The 27,830-nt window shown below is 40.1% G+C and overlaps 1 protein-coding gene across 14 annotated transcripts in view; it reads left to right on the forward strand.

Moving 5' to 3' along the window:
- The window catches only part of UNC13B (unc-13 homolog B), a 206,414-nt gene that overhangs the window by 80,422 nt on the left and 98,162 nt on the right, over window positions 1-27,830 (forward strand). The window contains exon 1 of one of the 14 annotated variants that reach the window (XM_085566069.1): window positions 7-26,938. The exons of 12 other annotated variants lie outside the window; for them this stretch is intronic. The gene's annotated coding sequence lies outside the window, so the exon portion shown is untranslated. Of the gene's footprint in view, window positions 1-6; window positions 26,939-27,830 lie in introns of those variants that run through there. One more of the 14 variants, XM_021554687.3, reaches the window with a different exon arrangement.

Raw genomic sequence — 27,830 nt, forward strand, 5'->3', positions numbered from 1 at the left:
TGGAGTTTGCTCCTTTTCTGAGCTGCTGTGGCTCAAGATGTCACTTTTTCTTCAATGTAAGGCACCTCTTACAGTTTTGATGTTTTGCAGACAAAAATTTTATCAAATGTATTGTGTAGGACTCCGCAGCATGTTGTGATGGTTTTAGAACTCTGATTCTACCAGACATTTTTAACATCATTGTATGCAGCTAGAAGTGAATATCAGAAAAGACGCAGAAGCTGAGAAATCAGCTCTCAATTTGTAAATAATAATAATAATGATGTTTAGGACTTAATGGTTTATTCTAAATTGTTTGAAATGAAGACTTTTTCTCAAGGCAACTTGAGGATAGCTTGTTAGTTTAGTAGGAGTTATCTGTATTATTTGTCGTGTGAAAATGTTCCTTGGGAAACTTTGCATCAAATATTTTTATATGTACTTATTGAAAGTGGGTGTATAGTAAGTCTTGGTATTTCTATCTCATGAAGGTAAGATTTAAAAATAAATAGTCTTGATTTGGGAAGTCAAAAGGAAAAGGTTGTGACATTTTCTATAACAGTGTAAACATTCTTGTTTTAGAAAACAGTGTTTAAGAACCAAAAAAAAATTGGATTAAAAAAAAATGTTATGGTTTTATCCGTCTATATGCCCACAGAAAGATAACATATGGTGTTCCCTAGATTTTGCCTGCTAGTCCAAATGCAAAATTAGTTTATTTCATTTAGAAATACTACTTTCTTCTAGAGATGACTTGTTTTTCTTTTTGTAAGAGATTTTACAGTATTTGTCACAATCAGGACTTTCTCTTGTGGATTTTTGCAAATTTTCAACAGATATTGTCGTTGTTGCTTTGCATCTGGGAAGGCAAAATAGATTATTATATATTATTATTATATATTATCTTGTCTTATCTGGATTGTAAATGCTTTTTCATCTAACAGTGGCTTAATTTCTGAGTAGAGAGGTTGGATCAAAGCTCTCAGTATGACATGGAAAGTGAAGAACACCACTAATATTTAAGAAGAAACGAGCTTCTGCTGTGATTTTGTACAGTATGCGAACAAGGCAGTTTAATTCTCTGCCTTATGGAAAACAAGTGCACAAACAAGGGACAAGAGGTTCAACACCACCTATCCATGGATCTTTCTCTTTTTCTGAGAGGGTAGGAGGGCCATATGGTGGTTCAGCGTTGTTTTGTGCTTCTGCTGAATTGGAAGGGTAACATGCTTTGAGATGATTGTTACTGAAACAGTAGTTTAGTTTTGATAGCAAAATGTTGTTATTTGCTTTGCCTTGACCACTGCTGACAACTACTGATCAAGTTTTCCCTTAAACCAAAAAATATAGGAATTGGAGCTTTTCAGGACTGCTCTGGGGCTTAGCTGCCTTTTCTGTCCAAAGACTTTTCCTTATCTCTGCTCTAGGTCTCTCTTGTTCCATATAAATCCATGTCTCATGATTAGGACAAGAAATACTAGAATAGTAAAGTGCTATTGCAAAAGCAGGACAAAGCCTGACTTGCTTTTCTTGTGTTAACTAGATAACATTTTTTCTTTTATTTTTTTCTTGCCAGGATTTTTAAGCAGATTTTTTTTTCCATCAGCTTGGCTTTTTAAACAATTCTCTCTCCTACTAATTTCTTTGTTTACCCTGAAGCACTGTGTCCAAAGCTGAATGTAGAAATCCAGCTGAGAGCCTGCTCATGCACACTGTAGAACAACCAAGACTTTGTTCTCCTGCCTGTGACCCTGATATTTCAAGATATACTGGCTGTCCTGCTGTGATGGTGCTTTTTTTATCACAGGCTGTCACTGATGCATAGTTAGCCTTTTACACTTTCCAGAGCTGAGGTTCCTTCTGAAAAAGGGTTTTGTCTGTTGTTGCGTAGCCCATCTTTGTGTTGGATTACAGTTGAATATGGCTTTGCACTTCTTCTTATAGAATTCGTTGTTTTTTGTTTTTTTTTTTCATTTTGTTAAGCACTTTGTTGTGTGTCTCTTCCTTACTATTTACGTGAACAAATCATTCAAGGTGTATGTGACAAAACCAAAGCTGATGGTCTGTGTGCTATCAGAGTTGCCTGAGGGGTCTTGCTTGATATATAGTCTTTGAATTTGGCGACCATGATTATAAATTTCTTACCAGTATGTTTGCATCTATTTTAACAGCTTCATCTAGATCACAGGATATAAAGGTTCTATAATTTTCTCTCTATCCCTTAGAATAATTTAGCTTGTCATAGAAGGAAGTTAAATGCATTTGACACAGCTCTACTCTTGATTATACCCTGCTCACAGTTATTTCTCTCCTTTTCATGTTCTAGAATATTTGCAGATAATTTTATTATTTGTTCCAGTCTTCAATCCCTGGGGAACTGGAGTGTGTAAAGTTAGTGCTTTTATAATTATACAAGGCTTTCTCTTAATATTTTTTAAGCATAAATCCTTGCTTTGCCTTTTTCAAGTCTTCAAGTGCATTGCCTGTTGCTCAAGTTCTTAGTGTGTAGTGATTATCAGTGTTGCAACCTAGAATCTGAGGATAAATGTTTATCAGAGCCATCTGATTTTACAGACAGATAGAATATTTGCAGATAATTTTATTATTTGTTCCAGTCTTCAATCCCTGGGGAACTGGAGTGTGTAAAGTTAGTGCTTTTATAATTATACAAGGCTTTCTCTTAATATTTTTTTAAGCATAAATCCTTGCTTTGCCTTTTTCAAGTCTTCAAGTGCATTGCCTGTTGCTCAAGTTCTTAGTGTGTAGTGATTATCAGTGTTGCAACCTAGAATCTGAGGATAAATGTTTATCAGAGCCATCTGATTTTACAGACAGATAAGGTGGTTATTTCTTTCATTTTTTTCTTTACTGCAGCCTCTTTTTGATAACTTTTTTTTTTTCCTTTCAAAACGCCCTGCAACAATCCAGTATTAATTCTGTCAGCTGCCTGACTGTGATTGTGTCTTTCACTGAAGACCTGATGCAATTAAGGCATCAAATTTCCAGTCTTCTTAATGCCACCTGATGATACCTCTTCCTATGAATGGCATCTATCCTTTATTTGTCATATTGTGTGTTCATTGCTAGATGTTTAATTTTGTGCTTCAGCCTTTTGATTCCTTTCCTGTGCATTTATTTTTGCCCTTAGAAGCTTCTTCAGGAAGAGAGTTCAAGCTCTCCTAGATGGCAGGAGGTTTCTTCACTGGCTCAGGTTGATGTTTCATTAGCTGTTAACAGCTTCCTGAACTCCCTTGTCCTTTAAGCCTCTTTCTCTTGAGCTCTAGACACTTGACTTTCTGAGTTTTTATTTGTGTTCTTAAATCACATAGTGTTTTCTAGCTTGTCTAATTCCTTTTCTTCTAAGGTATCAGGACAGTTTTCTCAGATGCATTTGCATCTTCATTTCTCTCTGCACTTATGCTCAAATATGGAAGAGCATCTCTGCTAGTTGCTTTCCCTGCAAGTTCAGTCATCAGTTTGTCCATGGATTTTGTTGGAAAGTCAGTGATAGACAGACTTTCAGATGAGGATCATGACTTTAAAGATCCCTGTGGTGATAGTCTAGTCTAAGCGGGTGAGTCTCTTGATAGCTAGAAAAGATCATGTCTCATTTCTCTGGTAACATCTTTCCATCTTCTGTCATTACCTAACAGCTTTCAAGAGGACTGTCCTTGTTTGTTCCAGCACTTCAGGTGGTTATGTCCTTAGTGTTGGAAGTGATGTCTCCAGCACATTTCTGTGTTCCTCTTTCTCCGTGTGCCGTAACATTTCATGAGTACACATAGAGCTCCACCTCACGGATCTGAGGGGCTGGATTCCCAACACATAGACTAATGAAATTATTCTTGCAACCTTTAATTGTTAATGATCTGACTGACATTTGAAAGAATAAAGGAAAAGTCCAAAAAAGAAAAAGACACCCAAGAAGTTTCCATACATGATGTGTTTATAAATCCCCTGAGCAATTCAGCCTCCTACCTGGGAAAAGATTAATATTTATGTGAATAATGTACATGCATCCTACATTCTAACCATGAGTCAGAGAAATGTAGTATTTTAATTAAGACTTGACAGTTACAAAATGGCACAGGAATTTGTAACTGTGCCTGTTAAAAAAGCTTTGTTGTAGCATGCACGTACGTTTTGTTCTTCACTTCTGCTGTTTTTCTTGTTCTCTTGCTCTGGGAAGAGGAAACTTAATTATGCCAGAATCAGCTAGGGTTTTCAGCCCTGCAAAGAATGACTCAGTAATCCTCACCTTCACACTTAGAACTTTGACTACAAAGAAGGATTAATTGGTAGCACATCTGCTGCAATCCCTCAGTGGGAGCTTATTTTCCAGGACACGTAGCTATTGCATCTTCAACTTGCTGCCCTCAGTAACTGAAATAGCCTCCAGCTAGGGACACAGCTATGTGACTTCTAAAATTATACAAATTTGAATCTGACTTTTGTATAACAGAAGAATTGGCAGACCAAAGAAGAGCAAAAATTCTGTTAAATCATCAAATTACCTCTCTTACTAACTCTTTTAAGTATATTTAAGTATTAGAAGAGGGTATGGGATCGGAGATTTTCTCCACTTACATTGACTTTGTTGAAGGGGGAAAAAGTCTTGTGCATAATTTTCCTCTTATGTGTCAGCATATTAAATACATCCGTTGACTTGTTTTTGTTTCAAAACCAAAGTAACAGGAGCAATCTTTCCTCCTTTTTAAAATAATGCCATTTTGTGCCAATTATTTTGATTTAACCTTTGTCTTTCCCTGTTAAATGTCAATAGTCTGTTCTTCTTGATTGATATATAATCAGGTCACAAACTAAGATGGCAGATGTAGTTCATGACAGCAGTTTTCTGGACCATGAAGATCACTTGTAGTAGCAGGGACTCAAGGGGGTTTTCCTTTAGTGTTGCAAGTACCCAGTCATATCCCTAGTCTGATTTTCTCATGCTTTATAGCTTCACCTCTGATCAAGCACCTGCAAATATTTAAAAACTGTGAGGGTCTCAGTTTTAAAAGCCCTAGTTCTGGGAGGGTTATGTGTTGGTGATTTTGTAGCGTGAAGCCCTATTTTGATTTTGAGAGAGCAAGCTATTGGTGCAAAACACCACTATTCCCTTCATAAGCAACAGTGGAATCACCTAAGGAGTCCTTGCTGAACTTTAAAGTCATGGTGAAGAGACCAGCAGGGTCTGGTAGCAGTTTTGGTTGCAACTTGGATTGTAAGTTTTCTGCTTTTCCCTGTGTGAAATCAACCTCATCTAATGTGAGCCCAGGTACTCTGATCTGTAAAACCAGGTACTGTGCACCTGTGGAGAACAAACTGTTTTGAGCCAGTCAGCAAAAGACTGGAAGCTGTCCCTTTCTAACTCTCATGGATTTTGCAGTCCATGCAATAATTTACTTTTGGCATTTTATTTCCCTTAAGCTTTGTTGCCTAGGTGTCTCTTTATCAGTCCCGTGAAGATGAGTAAGCTCACATTTTCAAAGCCTCCCACACAGTGGCAAAGAAGCAAACTGAAGCACTGTGACTCTAATAGAGAGTTACTAGAAACTTCTCTTCATGCAGAAAAAGCACATCTCCAGTTAAATATCTTTCTTCTTTTCTATCTAATGATCTATGGAGGTTATCTTAACCTCCACCAAAATACAAACATTCCTGATCAGTGTTAGTGGGGATCTGTAGAACATTCTTGTGTTCATGAATTTGCTATCCTCAGGTGGAGGTCCTTTTGGTCAGGCATGATCTGAGGGTTGCTGCCAGCAGTACTGCAGACAGGTGTTAGGTGGCTATAGTAGTCAATCCTTTCTGAAAGTGCAGCTTTTAGATCTCTTAGGGATTGCAGAACAATAGTAATTTAGAAAGCATTTGAATACAAAAGTACTGGGGACTGTCTTCTCATGCCATAATCTTGGTTCTCTTTGTTGCATCTGAGTTTGCAGGCTGGCAAGTCTTGTGAGACTCTCCAAAATCCTTTGTGCCTTTCCTGAGGCAGCTTTTAGTGTGGGGTGATACCCTGGTGTTTGAACAATTTATGTCTTTTGTTGCCTCTCTGTCAGCTGATAGTCTGGGTTCAAATGAGGGAAAGCTTCTTTCTTCTCAAAATGTCTTAAATAAAATACCTGCATATTCACATCTGTTTGGGATAAAAGCCATTTTTATTTATCGTGTCTGGGATTCCCTAACATCTACTATATTTTTTAATGTGGTTTACAATTAATGTTATTTTAGAGCAAAGCAATAATTATTTTTATGTACACACCAGAAAATAGTGTTATGCCTTCATTAGCTGCTGTTGTGATTTTTGAGCAGCTGTTTGATAACCTTACGTCTGTGGAAAAGATAAGCAGCCTTTTAGAGTAGTTAAGAGAAATGCTCTTGAAGCAATGTGCAGTTTTTTCCATGATGACTGCAGCAGCTCGGAGCCTTCTCAGGTGCTAACAGGACTTTCTGCCACTTCTCTGAACATATCAATATATTGATACTCATCTCTGTTAAACCCAGTTTTGATGTTGATGATCTGTATCCCCTGGCCAACAGGACATCAGTCCCCTTCAATTTTCTCAATATCTTCTTGTTGCTGGTTAGAAAAAAACCCAAACAAATTCAGGAGGCTTTGCTTCTCTAGACTTGTGTTGTAAACTGTACATATCTGTAAGTCAAAATTGTTTTGGAGCCTTTAAATGGGAATCCAAGGTTAGTTTGCGTTTCTTCCAAAGTTTGTTCCATTTATTTGCTTAAAAAGAAAGATATAACTATAAACTATATCTGGGATATAGTTTACAAACATGGTGTGTTCTGCAATCAGGTGCATCTCCTTCTTTGTGGCAGTACTGCACATTATGTTCAGGTAATCCATCTTGGCTGAACTGTGCTTCTCTAAGGTCATAATGACAGCACTGGTTGCAAATAGACTATCATCATACCTATTAATTTTCTTGAGGGAGGTATGTCTAGAATAAGGGAGAAATAGGACTCTTGTTCCTGATCTAAATACTGAGTGACACTGAGATTTTAACCTAGGTTTGTCTTGGTTTAGAAAAGTGCATTGACTGCTAAAATATCATTCTCCTTCAGGGAACGACTCTTCTCTGCACTTTCTCAACTGTTTGAACATCTTAGACCAGAGAAATATTCAAATTTGTTATGGTCCTGTAAAGCAAATTTTGATTGTGACAAGTTGGTGTCTTCTGAAGGAGAAGGTATCTTAGTCACCTTTTTTCCTCTCCATGCAAGTGTACCTCTGCTGATCAGAGAGCAAGATGTGGATGGCAGCAGTGTGCTGACAATGTGAATAGATGACCTTTGTCTTGTATAACTTCTAGATTTTTGGTAAGGCTGTGTATCCATGATTTCTGCCTGTTTTTCTCCAGCAACATTTCTCATAGGCTATCGGGTCACAGCAGTTTCTGTGGTGGTTGTGTCAGAAATGACCTGAGTATGGCAGGCTGAAGGAACTCTCTGTGTGCACATAGGTCATCCCTCTGAATTGAGGTAGACTACAGTAATCTCTTTTCTCTTGTCTGATTCTGCCCATCATCAGCATTCACGTTTGCACCAAGACTCATCCAATGACTTTCTAGAGCAAGTGATTGACTTTTCTCAGGACCTGCTGCAGTGGTGAATCTTTCAGTAAAAATTAAACCAAGATCTATATGAAGAGTAGACCAAGTCCTCTAAAGGCCATAGAAGAAAACTAGAAATGGAGCTGAGAACCACCTTATACAAAACTCCTGCCTTTGCACCTTTTTTGGGGGATATAATGGGGAACAGAATTGCAGCACCTCTGGTGATAGAGGTTGTGTCTGATTTGGAATAGGATAGAGGAACCTGTGGTGTCCTGATCACCTCGACATGACACTCATGCCTGGTACTTATCAGGAAAAATTGTGAGTTTCATCTGACACTGGAGCAAGCCAGTTGCTTCTGCTCAAAATAGGGGTGCATTGGGAGAGGTGGGTGGGGGGACTCCTACCTGCCACATACGCAGCCCTTAAAAATAGCATGGGCTGTTGGGAGAGCCAGACTTCACACTCTTATTTTGAAGGATCTGTGTGGGAGGAGGGGATATTTCCCAGTTCTGTATATTACTGAAGCAATCTGTACAAGAAATGCTGCACCAGAGAGATAGCAGTGGGCTTCAGCTTACAAAGCACAAGAGTTGAAAAGATGAGTTAACCAGCACTGGCTGAGAGCATCATAGCAATAACTATTCATGCAATGTTACTAAATGCATTGAATAATAACATAACTTCATAGGAAAAACCAGAAGGTCAGAAAAAAGGGGCTAGGACTTTGCAATTTTTGTTTTTAGTATTGTTTCCTCATTTGTTTCTTGTTTTCCAATCTGTGTTGTTGCACAACTTGTTTAGATGCAGGGCAGGGTTGCCTTGCATGCTTCTGAGCCAATTCTTGGAGTCATGTACAAGTTGTGTACCTGAAATCTTTCAGTACTGTGCATCCAGATTGCAGTAAGGTGATTGCTTTGTTCCTCCTCAGATTGTAAAAGTGGTATTCAAAGGTCAAAAAGCTGTTAATATTGTGTGATACAATGCCTGAAGACATCAGTATTTCAGTTCTTCATGGTCCTACATAGCATGTAAAATTGAATCATAGAATCATAAGATGGCTTGCATTGGAAGGGACCTTAAAGATTATCTAATTCCAACACCTCTGCCTTGGCCAGAAACACCTTCCACTAGACCAGGTTGCTCAAAGCCCTGTCCAGCCTGACCTTGAACACTGCCAAGGATACGGCATCCACAGCTTCTCTGGATAATCTGTGCCAGAGCATCGCCATCCTCACAGTAAACAATTTCTTCCTAATATCTAATCTAAACCTACTCTTTCGGCTTGAAACCATTTTTCTTTGTCCTGTCACTTGTGAATAGTCCTTCTTCATCTTCCTTGTGGGCTCCCTTCAGGTACTTGGGAAGGCCACAATCAGGTCATCCTGGAACTTTATCTTTTCCCGGGTGCACAATCCCAAATCTCTCAGCCATGATCCATCCCTCTGCTCATCTTGTGTGTCTCCTCAGGGCTTGCTCCAGCAGGTCCCTGTCCCTCCCATGCTGGGAGCCCAGGGCTGGATGCAGTGCTCCAGGTGGGTCTCAGCAGAGCAGAGCAGAGCAGAGGGGCAGAATCCCCTCCCTCCCCTGCTGCCCACGGGGCTCTGGATGCAGCCCAGGACACGTTTGGCTCTCTGGGCTGTGAGTGCCATGGCCGGGCCATGTGCAGCCTCTCACCCACAGCACCCCCAAGTCCTCCTGGGCAGGGCTGCTCTGGGTCTGCTCATGCCCAGCCTGGGCTGGAGTCAGGGGTTGTTCCAGCCCACGTACAGCACCAGCACTTGGCCTTGAGTTTTATGATGCTTGCATGGACCCACTACTCAAGCTTGTCTGTGTCCCTCTGGATGGCATCCTATTGTTCAGGTGTGTCAGCTGGAAACAGAGTAGCATTTTTATTTTCTGCATAGGATTCAAGTAGTTCTTGTGATGCCGGAAACGAACGCTGCCTATTAGGATGTAGTTCTTACTGAGTTAATAAGAACTTTCTTTGCATCCAGACTAATTTCTTGGCGTTCACATGGGATTTTTAAACCATCTGATAGACACACATGTACTGTCTGCTGTCTGCTCATGTTTAGTCTGGATAGTTTTGGGACATTGTTGAGGACCAATCAGATGAGCTGGATTTGGATCAAATTGTGGGTTCATTTCTATTGCTTTGATGGTTAATGACTGACACTTTCAAAAGGGCTTTTCAGTGGTTCCCCATTGGTTTAATATGAAATCTGGAGGTGGTAAAGGTAGGACCAGTTCTTCCTTTTCTTGGTTTTCGAATCTGTAGGAAAAAGCCTGCGGCCTTTCCTGGCAGTCTATGAGTTGGGTTTATAACACACCTCCTCTGCTGAAAGGCTCTTGAGAACATCAGTATATCAATATCTGTTCTGCAGGAGGAATTTCCTGAGGTTGTTGACAACTCTATCCTTTGTGTGGTGTAAAACTAATTTAGGCATAAAGCTGGGGTGAAATCCCAAATGTAGCTTGAGACTCTCATCTGTTGCTCAAGTGTGCAGTTACCAGATGCTGGAAGGATTGAGGTAAATCTGAGCAACATCTTATTGGGGTGCTCTAGGCAGGGAGTCTCTTGCTGACTGGGTGGCTTTTGCTTTCAGGTTTGCAGGGTGACATAGTACCAGGTGAGCAGTGGTGCTGCCCTCTGGACTATGGGGGTATGTGCTCAAAACAGGAGTATCCTGTTTAAGCTGTGTTTATTCATTGGATCAGGAAGAGAGGGAAGGGTATTCTGAATAGCTGTAAACTCATTTAGTCTGCCCTCACTAGTAGGGCTGTAGAAATAGTTATGAGAAGAAAACTGCCTGGCAAATGGGAAATTACTGATGTTAATTGCTTTATGCTCCATGCTACACTGTGGCAAGCAAGGTAGGCAATAGGTCTCTTCTGCCTGTATTTCTATAATATTTCTAATATGACATGTAGGAAACAGCAAATTACTTGGAGAAAATGGGGTCTTTTGCAAACATCAGAGAATACAAGTTGGAGAAAGGACATTAAGGCAGGCCAGGGTGAGAGGGTACAAGGTATAGGAACAAACCCAGGCTAGAAATCAGAAAGTGATTTTTCTAATTGTTAGTGAACAGCTTCCAAATGGGTTCCTTTGCCCTTTCTAATTAATCTAAAACCAGGTATTTTTATGAATGCTACAGTTGCCTGTGGGAGCAAAGAATAGCCAGCCAGCCAAATATAGCCTCTAAATAGACTGCCAGAAATGTCCATGGAACCACAGCCTCTGTCACTGTTCCTCATAGTATGACCTCCCTGTGCTCACTCTACCCATCTGCCTGCTTTGCTGTCAAGCTGCCACACTGCAAGACCCTGTGGGTTTCCAAACACAACCAGAGGTGTGTTGGAGAGGTATTTGCTACTAGAAACTCTCACTGAAGTGAAATTATGAAAATCATGTTGCAGCCCTTCTTGAGTGGTGGCTTTTTCATATAGTTGAACAGCAGATATTAAGGATGCTAGACTGCATCTGTGAGGTGTTTCTTGAAGAATGGGTATTCTTAGTGACCCATGCCTGGTAATGAACCTGTCACAGATAAAATTTTGTTTTCTGACAAATGTTCAAGTGGTATTAGTTCATAAAATATGGTACAGTTTGTAAACACGTTTGTTCTTAAATCAGATTTTCGGAATTCCCCATGGGATTTAAATTTCTTATTTAGGAGACCTTGAAAAGCAATGAGACAAAATCATTGACATGCACTAAAAAGAATATAACAGAGCTGTCCATCTAGGAGCAAATTTAGATAAATCAGCTCAAGACTCAATTAATTTAGCCTCACTTTATTTAATACTTGTGGTTGTTGCATACAAGAGTATTTGAAATATACAAATAGGAATTGCTTTATGTGAAAGATCAGTTTATTTTAACCATGTCTCCATCTGGGTTTTATTTTTGTTAATGAGTCAGTATTCACCTTATATTTTAAGATAGCAAACACATTTTTGAGAAACTGTTATTGAGAAACAGGGAGTGATAAATTTTAATGCAATTTATTTATATTTTTCTATTTTTATTCAGTGTATTATGTTAGTGCAACAGATTGAAATCATGCAAGTTTTTTTGTGGTGTCTCATGTAACGGGTAGTTGAGGGATCCAGTTTTTCTACACAAATACCTATGGATTGGCTGGTGTATTCACTCTGAATTTTGTTATGACTAATTTAAGGAACTCAATTTAAAGCAAGTACAACTCTCCTTCATATTTTGTGACATGGATACATGTTGCTTCTCCAAATTATATAATTCTATTTTTAGCCTGCAGCCGTAATAGCTTGTTAATATACAACTGTTTACAGCTGCCAAAATCATCCCTTTTTAATCTGGCCTTTACACTTGTTTCTCTGGGTGGGTGGAATGGTTTCCGTGACTTAGGAGTACTAAACAGTAGCAGCAGATACAGGAATAACCCCATCATCCCTGCTCAGTATTTGAGTCTGTGCTTTGGTCCAGCTGCACTTGCCCCTCCCATCACCGACTTTTGCCAAAGGGGCTAATCGGCCCCTCAGTGATTTGACTCAGCTCAGCTGTGTTATCAAAGGCTGGTGTGTAGTGAAGTTTTCATCCTCTTGAAGAGGCATTCTTAGTCCAGGAATTTATTTTTTTTTGCATAAAATTTCTTCCTCTGTCCCAGTTAGCTGAGAAGGCTGATTGGATTTCCAGAGCCCCTTAATTCAGGCCCATTGTAGGCCTGTCAAGTGCCTTTACTGGCAGTATGAAAAGTTTGTCTGAGTTTACTCATATGGGGGTGGTTGCTGGAATTGGCTTTGTCAGACCCCTGATGTTGGCCTTGTCAGACCCTCAGGGTTTTTTTGGGGTTTTTTTTGGGGTTTTTTTTGGGTTTTTTTGTTCAGTGTCTGTGTTAATATCTATGTCCTTAGAGACAGAGGCTTGTATAAGGTTTGCAGCAAGTATTTGTGGGACATTTAGGTTCATTAATCAACTGCTGTAATCCCTTCTGCAGGGAATATAAATACACAAAATTATTCCCACCAAGAGGAAAGCATATTACTTAAGCCAGGAGACATAAAAGTGAAGGTAGGATAGTAAACAATTTTTTCTCCCTAGTTTTTGAAAGCTGGAGCATATGCTGCAATGAAAAAGGAAATGCTGGTAGAGGACACAACCTGTTAGCAGAGGTAGCTGGACATTGCTTTGGACATTTTTAGTTATTTCCTTGCCATGTTATTACATAATGCTGGACAAGCCACTGTGACTTTTGAAATTATTTTTCCATTTCCTCTCTCTCAGATCCATGAATTGATTTCTGGTTATTTGATTTGAGATTCTGGAAATGAGTTATCAGAGCAGTAAGTGAAGTAGGTGAACAGCTAGACTTTTTAGTGCTTGATATGCTCTGTAGTTAATTACTTTGAGAAGTCTGCGGTTCGTTGTCCTGAGATGAGTGTTCAGAGAAGTTCTTGACCTGATACTGCCCTTGTTCTTCAGTTGTAGTGGGGACTTTTTAACTTCACAGCTATGGTATCAAAACACCAATTAAGCTTGAATTACTTTAGTAGTATGATGACTGCCCCTTAGCTCACTGCATATAGTGGTGTGTGATTGTGTGTACTGGGACGGCCTGGTTGTGATACAATGAATAAGGCATGCCATCCTGCTTTGAGTAACACCAAGGAAACAATGTTAAATAGTTTCTTGTTCAGTGAGCAGAAGGACGCCCTCTTCTAGCTGAGAAAGGAGTTTACCTTCAACCAGAGAAAGAATTGTGGAAGTTCATATAGAATGCTACCTTATAGGATCAAGGCACTTACTTTCCTTCAGCCAAATCCCTGTGTCTTGGACTGACCTTGCAGAATGCATGGACAGTTCTATGAGAGGCATTTTCCATGTTATCACTGTCAAGCCCAGGTAGGAAAAATGGGCTCTGCAGTGTGTGAACCAAGCTGTTGTGTTGTGGAAAGCAGGGTTGTCCTGCAGACTACCTGTGGGAATAATGTACCCTCACACCTCTTAGCCAGCTGTATATGTTATGGTGTAGCTTCATACCTGAGATAATCTCTGAAGGATAAAGAGCAATAAAACTGAGATGTGAAGAGATTAACTAGACCATCTATCTTGTTCAAAATCATCCCTTAAAAATGTGTGCACTTCCATTTGTTAAAACCTTCTGGAAAAGAGAATGTTGAGCTTCCCTTGATAATCTATGCTCACTGCTGATTAAAAGCTTTTCCAGGTGTCTAACCTACCTTTTCACTGCTGCAAATTAAGTCTGTTATTTCTTTTTATGTAGTTACAATAGAAATGCTGAATAGTTTACTTCCCTTGTGTTTGCCTCAAGTTCATGTTGGAAAGCTGTTATGTCTGCTTGAGGTCTACATTTCATATAATCTGCAGCATTTCATTCCCAGGTTTCTTGATCAAAAAAGCAATTACATCTCCAACTGAGAGTATAATTACAGGTTTTTCTACACACAGCACATGCCTGTACCCAGATGCCTTTGCATTTTAGGGATGCTGATTATTTAATTAGATTTGCAATTAACGCATTGATTGTAATTTTCCAATTTCGTAGGATATCAAGTCCTTACATTTTGGATGCTGTTAGGAGGGAGAGACATGTAATTTGAAGGAGGAGGCAGCAGAGGGAGAGTTTTCTCTGCTGTAAATGCTTCCACACTCCCTGTTGACTAAAGATACTTAAGCTGACTCCAGTCTAAAAACCAGCATAATAGTTGGCAATAGCTGTTTTCAGAATGTGGTCATCCAGCTGGTTAAAAGTTTCAAGTCATCTGAGTTGCAGGAGGCACTACATTTTTACAAGAGTTCATCTTCTAATTCATCATTAAAAGTAGAGAATTCTGCTGGAGAACAGCTTCCATGCTTTCAGATGGGCAGCCAAAACCCAGAAAAGAGCCAGAGCTCTCCTGATGTTCTTAAGAGTATGTAAAGAAGGTTTTGTGTCTGTTGTTGCTGGGGCAAGGAGACAACATGCTTTTCACAGCCTGTCACCTGAGACGGCTCTGCTTTTGAAGTCTCATCACTCTAATTTTGCAGGCTGGTGTGGGCTGTGACAAGTGGGGTTGGCATTGTGTCGGCAGCAGCTTCTCAAGGAGTGTGGTGTCTGGTAGCCAAGGCTTGTTTGTGCCCCAGAGTGGCTGGAGCCTACTGAATGAGGAATAAAATAGCCTTTTCTCTGAAGTGTGCGGAGCTGATAGTGTTTGGGGGTTTTTTGTATCCCAAAATCAAAAGTGCAAATTCTCATCAAGACAAGAAAGGGACGAGCAGGTTTAGCACCTGCATTTAAAGGCTGCCTCACATCTCTAATGAAAGGCATTGTCATTGTGAGTAACAATGATGGCTGTAAACAAATTAGATAGAGGATGATAATATGAGTGTTTTGATTTTATGACCAATACTCTTAAGGACTTTGCACCTTAAGACTTCTCATATGAGACTAGATCTTTTCAGTCTCTGGAGGAGTTTTTTGATTGGTGTGGTAGCAGTAGCTTCAGAGGAACAGAAATGAGAGAATGCATTGCAGACAACTCAAAAGTCTCTGATTACTCCCTGACTGATAAAGATTGGCCTAAACTGTGAAGGTGTTAAAGTTTCTGGCTCTTAAAAAATATTAGTGCAGTGTTAATTCCTTTTTTTAATTAACCTCACAGAAATCCAACTCTGAATCTTATTGTATTCTTGGCCTTGGAAATACTCTTCATTCTGAGGTATGTGAAAGTCTTTGGTTCTATTTGTTCAGATATGTTGGTATCTCAGGGTTCAGCAGATGTCCTTAGAGTCAGATGATATTAACATATGGAGTGTAAATGTCTTTGCTGTAGAGATGAGTCAGCCAGTGGTTTGGTCTCAGCCATTCACAACAAATGAACTGAGGTTGCCTGCCTTTGGAACATAAGAAGTCCTAATAACTCTAATCTGTACCATTTTTTCAAGGAGCTAGTACCATTCTCATTGTCTTTCTATAAAGAAAATAATTCAGCTTCTATGAGTGGAAAAAAAAATTTTCAAAGGGCGAGAACTCTGGAAACTTTGGGGAATATGATCTCCTTCATTTTCTTTAAGTTTTCAGTGTAATTTCAGGCCATTATCATTTTCCATGGTGCTCAAGGTGGTGTGGAAGGTACCTGTGCCTTTCTTCCCTTCCAAGTTTGTATGTTGCCCTTGCCTTAGCCTTTACCTAGAGGGAAAGAAAGCCATTAGTGCTTTGAATGGCACTTTATTAAATTTGTTGTTCATCTGACAGCAACATCTTAAGTATATGTTTCATGAATGTATTCTGGAGCTACTGTAACAGCACATCATGACTGCAGATTGACAGGGCAGTTTAAAAAGCCTGAGAATATACAATCTCATCTCTTCCAGGCTCTGTCTCAGCAGCGCTGCTTAGGTTGTGTGATGTGCAGCGCTGCTTAGGTTGTGTGATGTGCAGCTCCTCAGAGCTGGTATTCATTGAGGACAGCTGCCAAACAGCAATACGTCACTGCTTTTTCATTAACACTTTGTCTTTAGACTGCTGATTGATTTAATCTTCTTGTGCTTTTGAAGAAGACAGTAAATAGCATGTTTTCACTGCTAAATAAACTGATGAACTTTATTCTGTGTATTTTTGCTTCTGAGGTCTAATGCAGCATTGAACTCAGGCTGCCTTACCGAAAACTCTGTCTTTAGAGAGATGCAGCAAGCAGTGTGACCTAGGACAGGTAGTTCTTATATTTTCCCAGTGAAATAAGAAATTTGTTTTAGAGAGCTCTTGGCTCAGAGATGTCCAAGGCCATTTGTGAGATGAATTAAACCTGAGAGTAAGTTGGGCATTTTCCCCTGCAGTTCTCCATTGACTTTTCTGTCTTGACTTCCCCCACCTTGTTCCTTTGTTTCATCTGTCTTTGGAACATTTTTAGCTTCTAATTTCCATAGCCATTCATTTTTCTACTTGCCCCAGGCCAAGTAGAAATGTTCTTACTTGTCTTCCTGAAGGGAGAAAGGGCATAAGTGTGTGAGAGGGAGGAGCAGGACCTGTGCTTGAAGAGTGTTCATTTTCTTTTGGTTAATCCACTCGTGCTCATGAAGGAATTGCTTACTTTTTACAATTTTATCAGTAATTCAGTACTTTACAGGAAGTTGGAATGAAATAGATAATGAGGATTAAAAAAGAAGAAAGGGTAACGTATACCTCACAGACATCAAAGCATTTGGCCTATATAGCTAAGCCAATCTTTATCAGTTTTAATAATTCCCTGCTGGCTCAACCTAAAATTAAAATCTGTTGGTGAATTTAAAAATTGCAGAAAGAAGTATTTAATTTTTTAAGTGGAAGTTTATTTCTCTAGTAGAAAGCAAATAACTCAGTGTTCTGAGCCTTGAGGTAAAGCATATGCTTTCTCATAGACTTTTTAATGTGCAAGTCATGCCTATTTTACTCATGAAATTATCTTAATTATTTAAGAAAAAACTCTCTGACAAACAGAGTCTGTCTCAATATCCTGTGCATTAGGTAAGGGGTTCTAAATATTTGAAAGGTGTCATCTTCCTTTCTTCTGAGGGCACTTGGTTTTTTATCTTTTTTAGCCACATTGTGAGCTGTGGTAAGGGCAATGACATTTCCCAGCACTTCATTGCTCTTGACCTCCTTTAGTAATGTACCCTGGTTCTGTCTGTTGAGACTTGCTTACTTTTCCTTGTGTTTTTCTCTCTTGTTCCTGTAAGACAGCCATGGGAATTGAGATTTTATGTGGTGGTGTTTGGAAATTTGCATGGGCTCTTTGCATCTCAGGAACCATAGCAGGAACATTGTGTTTGACTCCAGTACATTTTTGACTTTGATATCAAAAATGTTACTGTCTGGTACTGATGGCTGAAGGGATAGGCATAGGCCAAGGAAGTAGAGGAGGGAAGGGACCGAGGCAGTGATGGCAAGATGACTTGTAGTAGGATCTTTGGAAAGAGTAAGGCATTTAAAAGCCTTGAGGCTGTCTAGTGGATACTTCAGGTGCTGTAGAGTGTTAATGTAAATAAAAAAGTGTCTGATGGATGCCTATTTTTTTTTATTTTTAAACTCTTGTATGTAAAAGACCTCTCTCAAGATCTTTCTCATCTTATGCATAGGCAGAGCTTTGAAGATTCTAATGCTGTTCAAATCCTGGATTGCATTTTATTTTCTCAGCTGGGCAGTCTTCATCCTTATATGGATGAATTTGATGCAGAACTTTGAATCTAAGCTCAAGGGCTATAATTACTGTGTTTAGTAGAATCATTCCTATTGCAGTTGGACTCAGTGCTCTCAGTTGGGCAGGAACCCTGCTTTCCTGGCAGAATGCAAACATATAATGAGATGCATAGGGTCAGACTCTTAAAATCCTTTAAAGCTAAATCACTTTTCAAAATATTACCTATACTCCCTGCCCTGCAGCAAGGGAAAGAGCAGAAATGAGAGGATGTTCTGAGAGATGGAGGATGTGAGTGACCACAAGGAACATCAGCCTTTCAGAGGATCTGAAAGGGGGTTGGTGGCATGATTTCTGTGCCTAGCTGAAAGGGTCAGTGCTGTGGCTGCACATGGAAAGAACAGTGATACAGTTCACCAGTAGTGCTGCTGCAACAAAGTATTGTGAACTGTGACATTAATCCATATGTGATACTTGTTACCCAAAGCAAACAAATGAGCTGGGATACCAGCCTGGCTGTTATCAGCTGGCACTACAGCAAGGTGCTGGGATGGAGCTGTAGGAACAGAGGGTTGAAGGTTCCAGGAGAATATCCACTGCATTGGATAGTCTCCTGCATTGGATAGTGCACTGTTCTGGTGAAGGCAGGACACGGAGCACAGTGATGCTTGTGGAAGGAGTGGTGAGTAAAAGTTGATATTGGTTTAGGTAAGATATTGAAGAGGAAATATCGTTCACGGCAAGGCTGGCTCACAAGGAGGTAGGAGGTATTTGAACAGATGGGAGGATAGTGGCATTTCCACAGCTAAGTCATATAGGACTCTTCAAAATCCCCACACTGTGAAAAGACACTGTTCTGAAAGATGCAGTGAGTTGTTCTTGAGCAGCACTAGCACTCACACACTGCCTTTGATGCTAGAGGCAGAGAAACAGTATTTAGGAAGGAGGTGGGTGTTTGTGTTGGGTGCACAAAGAGGGGGGAGAGGATAAAGGGAGCATATGTGGGAAGGGGGATGTGAACATGGATCAGCTGGCCAGTGAGGTTTTATTAGTGGTAGTTTGTTGGATGCCTCTGCGTTGTGGGGAAGATAAATGGTGCCTTTAATTCGGGCACTTCTTGCAGGATGAGTGCCTGCTGTTGCTCACTCCCAGGAGAGAAGTGTCAGTACAACGTGAGTGGAACTGATTCTGTGCACAACATTTCTGCAGTCATTCTTTTATGTAACAATGTGACTTTTATTTTTGGGAAATGAGAGATCAACGGGTGTTCAATCCCCCACACTTGTAGCAGAGCTGGTACTAGTCTTCCTTGGAAACTGGATTCATTTCAGCAAGGGCATAGCTGAATCTTGTGGGTTAGTCAGGGGGTGAACAAGAGAGATAAAAATAAACCTCCATCTCAGAGCTAGGCAAAAAATCTTCTTGGAGCTGGTTAATTATGTTGAGTCCTGGGCTTTTTTCCCCAGCCCCCCTTCTCCACAGTCCCGCTGGATGCCAGAGTGCTTTTCCAGCAGAGATACGCTTGCTGCGCTGCGCTGCCTGCTCTCGTAATGCCAAAGGAGTGCGTTTTGTCTTTAGTCAGATTGGCTCCATCAGTTTGTATTTCCTTCTGAATGGATAATAAAGTGGAGAATCATTTTGAGGCGAGGAGTGAAGCGGGGAGGCTGCGTGTATGAGGAGCTAGGCAGTAGGCAGCTGACGAGGAGGAGTAAAGTAGCTGCACAGCTTTCTCTCTGCCTCTGAAGTACAATATTTTCTGTTGAGTCACATCTGAAGAGAAGGATGAAGTTTAAACTGTACTTGGTACAGCCTGAGAAAGGGAAAAGATGCACTGTGATGGGGAACTAAAGAATTTCTGTTGAGGGATGCTCCTGGAAACCAAATGGATTTCTGTGTTTTTAGCTTTTGCAATTATTAGCTTCTGCTGGTTTTTGCTTTTTGGATTTTTTAGTAGCTGTTTGCATTTTTTATTCCCTTCAACATGCCTCAACTTTACATGATTTCTCATCCTAGTGCTGCTGTGGAACGGGAAACTCTGGGTGCCTTTAACGTTGCTTTCCATGATACCTCAGATGGGACACCAACAATATGCTGATAATCTCCATAGTGAAAGTTCATTATCCGGTGAACCTTTAACAACATTAGGAATCCTTCAGGACTTGTGTTTTTATGAGAGCAAGCTGTTGTATTCTGTAGTTTTCTATTGGTTCTATAAATTTCCTTTACATTTTAATATTTTGTTTTATTTTGAAGTAGCAAGGTAAGTGAAAGATTGGAACAAATGAAGTGCCTGAGTATAAACTGCAAGTAGGCAGCAACCAAGGAGAATTGCTCTTTATTTTTTGAGGGAGCTCTCTGTGTGCATGTGTATGTGTGTTTACTTTAGCAATACAATAGCTCCATTGGAAACTGACTGGATTTAAAAATGTGTTTTGTAAAACAATTTACATTTAGTATGTTCATTTGTATGCTCTATTTCTTAGTTTTTGTTTTTACCCATTAGACACTAATTGTAGATTTCTTATGACTGGTACAATTGAGTTTGTGTCTGTTTACTTCTCATACTTCTCTGTAAGGAGGATTTGTATCTCAGCTGGAATTTGATATTGAAATCACTATGGGAAGAAGAGTTAAAGGGAAAGGAGCTTGGGAATATTTTAAATTTAATCATTTGAGAAGCAAGTAACTTGGAAAATAAATTACTAGTTTGATTCTTACTTAAATGTCACTTAAGAAAGGGGGTTTTTTAAACACAGAGTATTTGTCATTGGCCTGATATCTTGTGCTGAGAAGCTTGTGAGTTGATGAGATGGAATGACTGGCATGCAGGAGCAATGAGGATGCTGTACAGGCTTGTGAATCAGAGCAGATGTGTGACTGTTTTCAGATATCTTTAAAGGTTTCATTCCATTTATATGGGCAGGTTTCTTTTGCTAATGGAGCAAACCTTTTGGGGATAAACCTAAAGACTTGATACAGAATGCTAAGGTCCTCAGTCCCTGAGATGAAAAGGAGAGAGCTTATAGAAGTAAAGCTGCAGTTTTAGCCCAGGAGGATTTTAGTTGCCACGTGCTACATTTTAATATCATGAGCTGTAAAACCCTAATTATTCCATTTGCTGCTTATGGTACATTCATCCAGCCTGGCTCAACACTGCCAAGTGTCTGTCCTAAGGGAATGCAGAACAGGTCAGAATCAGTGAGTAAGATTGTGTAGAACCAGTCTGTACCAGGGCTGTGCTCTTGCTGCCCTGACAACAGAAGTAGCGTCTCCTAATTCATTACCCTGTATTGGTGAGTGCTGCCTGTCCCTCCCCTGCCTGAATGTCGGTGTGAGCTGAGGCACTGTCACCTAAAGAACCAGCTCCAAACATCATCAGTGAGTCATCAGAGTTTTGAGAAAATCCTTACTGATGAATAATTCATGGTGGTTCTTGTCAGAAATGCAGGACTTTGTAGAGTTCACACTTTTGGTCCAGCAGTAGTTCATTGGGCTGTAAGTTGGATTGCAAGTAGAAGAGAGGCACAGCATGTTCTGTTTCTGTCAGTCTAGGCAGAGCTCTTAGCATCATTCAACATTTTCATAACAGTGCATGCAAGCCTTATTTAAGCCAGAGGTACTGTGTTTTTACTGCCAGTGTTGTCTGTTTCCTTTCTGTTTAAAGGTAGCTGAATAATCAGAAAACTTTCCACAAAGTCTGGCTGACATTTCTAGGGTTTTCATCCCATGGCCAGCCAACTTGTCAGCATGCTCTGATAATTTTGTTTCAGTTCTTGGAGCTTTTTCCTTTAAACAAGAAGTTGATCCTTGATGCAGCCCCATGTGTTCAATATAATGCTTTGTTCTTAGGATCCTGATATGGGGTAAATCTATTTCAAGGAACAGTTAATGCTTTAGGTTGTCAGGGGCAAGCCATCTACTGATTCAGCTGTGTACAAAACCCCCACGCATTGGAACTACTCAGTTCAGGGTACTGCTGAACTTAACTATTTCCCCATTTGCTCTTAAACTGCTGATAACTGCTGCTCAGGTTTTGTATTTGCTGGGAAGAAGTGAAGTAACTTTTATATAAGATAGATAGAAGCAGCTATGGTGTCTGTTTTCAGTATTCAGTTATCCCTTTTGCCTTTTCCTCAGCACAGGGTTGTTTCAGAACTTGGTGGGTGCCTCAGAGCTAGCTTGCTGCTCACCAGGCATGAGGCTTTGCACTGCCAAGGTCCGCAGCTTGCAGCCTGTGCCTCCCTCTGTGACTGGGGACAGCCCCTATTTCTGTCTCCGGATGCTGCCTTTTCCTGGCTGCCAGGTGGTGACAGACCTCATTTGTTACTGCAGGGGGATGCATCGATGTGCCAGGCGCTGCTGCTTCCAGCCTGTATGAAAAGTTGGGATAGAATGATGCAGAGGGAATGAGCACATTGAGGGACTGAGGAACGGAGGGGCTGCCTGGTGCTGAGCTGCCCTCTGGGGGTTTCCGAGGCAGCTGGACTTAAAGTCTGGGCATCTCAGTCCTTCTCCGTCTGTGCTCACAGAAGGGGTGCTCTCTGGATGACAGAGATTAATTAATCCCCGTTTTACAGAAAGATGAGACTCACTTGACTTCTGGGGCGTCCTCAAAATTTGTAAGAGGGTATTAAGGAGTTAAAGCAGGAACTGCTATCTTCTATGACATGGTGATACTCTTCCATTACATTGGTTTAATTTTATGCTGTTTTGCAACAGAAGTTTTTACATTGGTGAATGCCATGAACCTGCAATACTTCAGTGGGTGTTTTGCCCTCATAGTTTGTGATTTTTACTGTTCCTTTACTTAGTAGTTACTCTGGTAACTTGCTGGTGTGGTGGACTATTACTCAGATTTGGTTTTTTTCCCTTGGTCAGCAGGCCTTGTGTAAAAGGTGAGAAGTAACTGTGATGTGGGAGGTGCAGAACTGTGTTATATGCAGTGTTCCCTGTATCAGTTTTCCACCCTGAGGATGACCGACTGACCTCACCTGACCTTTTGTCATTTCTATCAAACTGCTCAGGAAGGTTTTAAGTGTGCGGTTTTTGTCTGAAATGTGTCAGGTGTGAAGGCTGGCTGTTATTGCATTGAAGTGTTTTGTCATAGTTTTTGCTTAGCTGTATTGAAATAAATGTTGTAGGTACAGATACAACCTATAAAATACATTTGGAAGTGTTTTAAAACTTAAGAAAGTTCTACAAGATAGGTGGTTTTGCAGCTAGTGTGGTAATTCCTGAAAGCGAAGCATTGAGGCTTGGCAACAGAGGGACTGTGAAAGGGTTACCGAGAGACTGGGTAATAGTTTTTCTCCTCACACTGTTTTATGTAAAATTATTGTCATCCTTTTGTAACTACTGTCTTTTCAATGACATTAATGTATTTCCTCTTCAATCCACTGTGGAGTTCCATGTGTCTCTTCTGCATGTTACTTTCAGCCTAAATGTCCTGAGGTGAAAGTGTTTCTCAACAGTATGTTTTGTTCTCCAGCTCTGCTGCTTTTTGCCCAGGATTACTCAGCTCAGTACCTTGTTGTTCTTATCATCCATGCTAGGACTCTAGGACTCAAAAGTTAGAATTTTTGTTAATTATCAGAAGACGGTTTGAGGAAAGACATATTTTCAGCCGCAAAGCAATAGTGCCATGTCCAGGTATGATCCAACCCAAAATTAAATCTAGTGATATTAATTAGAAAATTGCAAGCTCATCTCCAGAAGTCAAACAGCAAAACTGATGATAACCCTTCAGATCTCTGTCAAGCCTTGTTAGAATTATTTCAGCAATTATTGTGTTTAAATATGCTGCAATATTCTCAGGAAGAGTCAATGTTTCAGCATGCTGAGTGCTGGGGCGATGTTGCTATGGCAGCCTTAGCCATGATTTCTTTCTGTTTTAAATGCCAAAATCTTTTTCCTCACAATGTCCTGCATTCTATTGGTATTCTTCATGTTTAAATGATACTTTATAAAGTAGGAAGACCATTTATCAGGCATTTTATTTATTATTACTTTTCCTATTGTAATTGCTAGTACAGGTAATGCAGTACCACTTTGTGTGGATAATACTGCAAATATAATCTAATAAAAAATATTTCACTCAGTAGCATGAGTCAGTAGTCAGAGAGGCTGCTGTGAAATGTTTTTCTGATCATAGTTAATTGTTTTTATGTCTCTTTGCTGGGTTCCTTGAACACCTTATCTACCCTGAGGTACCAGCACCTTCTAACATGGTGCTGTGGGCTAAAGGTGGCTCAGTATTAAGCTTAGTATGATGAAAACCAGATAGCCATTAAAAGGGGTGTCAGACATTGGGATGAGCTGCCCATGGGAGTGGTGGAGTCACTATCCCTGGAGATATTTCAATGCCATATAGATGTGGCATTCAGGTATGTGGTTTAGTAGTGGCTCTAGCAATGCTGAGTAAATGGTTGGATTTTTTTACCTTAAAGATCTATTCCTACCTAAACAAATCCGTGATTCTGTAAGATAAGCATACCTCATTTTAACAGAGTTTTTGTGCTCTCATCCCTTTTTCTTTCACCAGACTGCAGCCAGCCCACTGCAGTGTGGGGCAGTGCTAAAGGCACACAATGCTGCCTTTGTTTTTAGCCATGCTGGTCCAGTGTCTCACAGAACTGAAGATGCTGCTCAGAGGGGGTTGCAGGCACCTCCCCTCTCCCCAGTGAGAGCCTGGCTCTCTGTTTTATGCTGTAAGCATAAAACATGGCTGATCCCCAGCTGATCAGCAGAGATAACATAAGTGAATTTTATTCCTTCATGGGATTTCTCATGTTCTTTTTTTCTCATTCATGGATGCTGGCATGGCATGCTTTTACTCCTGTTGTCATGGCTAATCTGTATGTCAGGAGGAAAAGTATCTGTTGTTCATGTATTGCAAGGCTATTTCAGAAGTGTGTCCAGCAACAAGGTAATGAGATGTGCAGCGTTTGTGGTAGCTCACCTGTTTCCCCTCTCTAAAATCCTAGTATGTCAGCTTTGTCTTCATGGGAATAGCAAAATAACCCAAAAATTCCCAAGTAAAGCAGAAATGTAATCCTCATGTTGAGCTTGAGGCTGGCTCTCTTTTGGGAAGTTGGGGAACATAGAAGTGGTGGTGCCTGTGCATGCTGCTCTCTAGCACTTCCAGAGATAGCTGTACGGAACTGAGCATGGAATGTTCCTGGAAGGAGATGCCTGCTAACAAGGCAGTCAGAAGAAACATTGTGTAGTCAGTGAAGATTTGCAACATCTGGCAGAACACCAGGATCCAAATATTATTTCCTAAAAGTCTTGATTTCTTGTTATGTGTTAATGTGATTCCTGGAGTGATCCTGGAAGGGAAGAGGACTTAAACAAGGATTTACATCTAGATTAGGTTTTGGGTTTTTTTTCCTGGGTGAACCTGCATTAACTTTTAGTGTCACTTCACATGTCTGTGCTACAAAAAAACCATGGTTCTAACACAGACAACACAAGAGAAATAAGTGATCTCTATAGGATACAAGTTGCAGAGCACTTAGTCTGGAGCGTGGAAGGGGGGATAGGAGCAGGCACACAGCCCAGGGTGGAGAGGAGGAGGAGAGGATGTGGCAGGAGGTGCAGAGACACTCTGGGACCAGCCCACAGATGAGTGAATGCTCAGAGCTTCAGATCTGAGCGTGGGCTTAGGTGGGGAGTGGAGGGAGGAAGCCTTTGGGAGGGGGACAAAGAGGGCAATTCTCTTACTTGATTCCTGGCATTTCACTTAGTGGGCAGTGATTTGATCTTTGGTGGTAAAGAGTGATTCCACCCACTGTAGAGAGAGGTAGAAAGGCTTCCCTCTGAGCCAGAGCTGCTGTCCACATGTTCTGCTCTGGCCTTGTTCCCAGCTTTGGAGGAAGCAGTTTCTGTCGTTCTTGGGAAAAGATGGAAAGTATTTTAGTAAATAGTATTTTAAAAAAGTATTTTAGTTTTAGTATTTGATGAAATCAAAAATGTGCTTTTAAAAGTCTCCAATTAAGTAGATATTCCTCTCTGTATGTGTGTGTGTGTATATACATACACACAAGCACACACACATATATACAAACACACCTATAGATATACATATACTTATGTCACAAATACTATATATAAATAAAAATGACGGTGTTTTACTTTTTGTGTTGAGCTGCTAGCTTTGCAATAGCTGCAATCTTGTGAGTAAGTGTTCAGCAGGAAAAAAGTGATTTCTGTTAAAAACTGCTGCTCTTGAGTGCTGTAGCAGACAAAGAAAGTAAGAGCAAGCTCTGTCTTGAATTGGTTTTTTTTTAAACTGAAGTTATCATTATGCCCCTCTGGTGCCTTGGAAGCTGCATACAGAAGAAAACATGATGAAGACTGAGCTTCCTGAGGGAAGCCTTGCACAAGCATATGTAGGCTTTTCTCCTAGCACTGGATAATACTTGAAATTAGCATTTCTGTGTGCTACCCTCAGGTAACATGTGTAGGGAGCCACAACTATGGAGCTCTTTTTCTTGGCTGCCATTGTATCCAATTACTTGCTGTCCAAGCAATTCTTGGATATTCTCCAAGCAATTCTTCTATCTTCACTTCTTACAACTGGTACAGAAGTGATTTTTTTATGTTAAACATCAGTTACTGACTTAAGTGAAAATGGCTAAACTGTGTAAGTGGTGGAAGAAGAGAGTCTGAGAAAATATTTCTTATGTTAGCCCAGTTTTATGAGGAGATAGATTAAAAAAACCAACCAAACAAACAAAACCCAAACAAAAAAATCCCAATTAATTTTTCTGGACCAATGGCCTGAAAATTCTAGAAAATTTAAACTTACTTTCTTTAAAGAAGTTGATAATTAGTCTCACAGAGAATTTGTTTAGCCTACAAAAGGGCAGGTATTGCCTTTGGAGATGCCTGATGAGGAGACTTAAACCTGAAACACAGATACAACCTCTTTTATGGCATATTAATTAAGGTCTTATTATAGAGATTGGTATTTGCAATGCTGCTTCATCCAGATCAAAAAACACTCTCTCTCTTCCTGCCCCAAAGTGAAACAATAAAAATAAAAGAAAGTTACCATAGGTCTTAAATAAAACAAGATTATGAGAAAGAATGTGTGCTTCAGGCAGCAAGTCCAAACTGAATCATCAAATACAGTTGCGTTCTCCAGTTACCTTGCCTCCAGGAGAATCCTGTGTGGATCTCTTGTGTGCCCTACTGTCTGGAGGAGAAGACTGGTTGTATGTTGCTTAGTAAGTATCCCATTAAAAGCACATGGAAGTTTAAAGTAGTTAACATAGTGGGTTTTTTTTTTTTTTTTTCATTTTGGTCATTAGAGAGGCGATTTAAACTGGGGACAATAATCAATTGCAAAATCTCCAGAGCTGGAGTAGAAGTGGCATACAGAAGCTTCATGCTGTCAACTCAGCCTGTTTGTGCATATGCTGAGTGTAGCATATTTAACTGCAGGTTAGCTTGGGAAGCTTGCAAGCTTTGAGGTTTTTTAGTTAGTTTTTTGTGGGGTTTTTTTGTTAGTTTTTTGTGGGGTTTTTTTGTTTGTTTGTTTTTTTGTGGTTTTTTGTTCATTTTCTGTATTTTTTTTACTGCTTTGTAGTAAAATATTAAGATGAAATACTAAAATAGCAGAAAGGTTTTACTCCTAAAATCTATCATCCAGTCTTCTTGCCACTTTATATCACTTTGTGCAATTCCTGTGGGCTAGCTGGTACTGCACCAAGTTAAATTTGATTTCTGCTTTGGTTTGAAGAAAGGATGAAGATTGTGAACTTGAAAGGAGGGGAAATGTGCAAGGATTGAATTTATAATGTCAGAACTACGTATTTGGGGGGTAATTAAATCATACAATGTGCAATTGCCAGGAGCTCAAGCTTGAGATTAATTTGCAAACCTGGTAGGAAAACGACCACAGAATTGCTTTTTGAATTTTACCTTCTTTTTTTTTTCCCCACTCTCTTGAATAGAAGAGGGAGTGAGGAACACTTATTCCAACAAGAACCTGATCTGGGGTGGTGGCCAAAACCAAGACAATGACTGTACACTTTAAATAGTACATCCTCTTTCTGTCTGATTTTATGTGTATGCTGGTTTTAGGTTTTGGGTTTTTTTTAATTCTTCTGCTTAAGT

This window comes from Lonchura striata, chromosome Z, assembly GCF_050655825.1.
Source record: "Lonchura striata isolate lonStrDom1 chromosome Z, ASM5065582v1, whole genome shotgun sequence".
Lineage (NCBI taxonomy): Eukaryota > Metazoa > Chordata > Aves > Passeriformes > Estrildidae > Lonchura > Lonchura striata.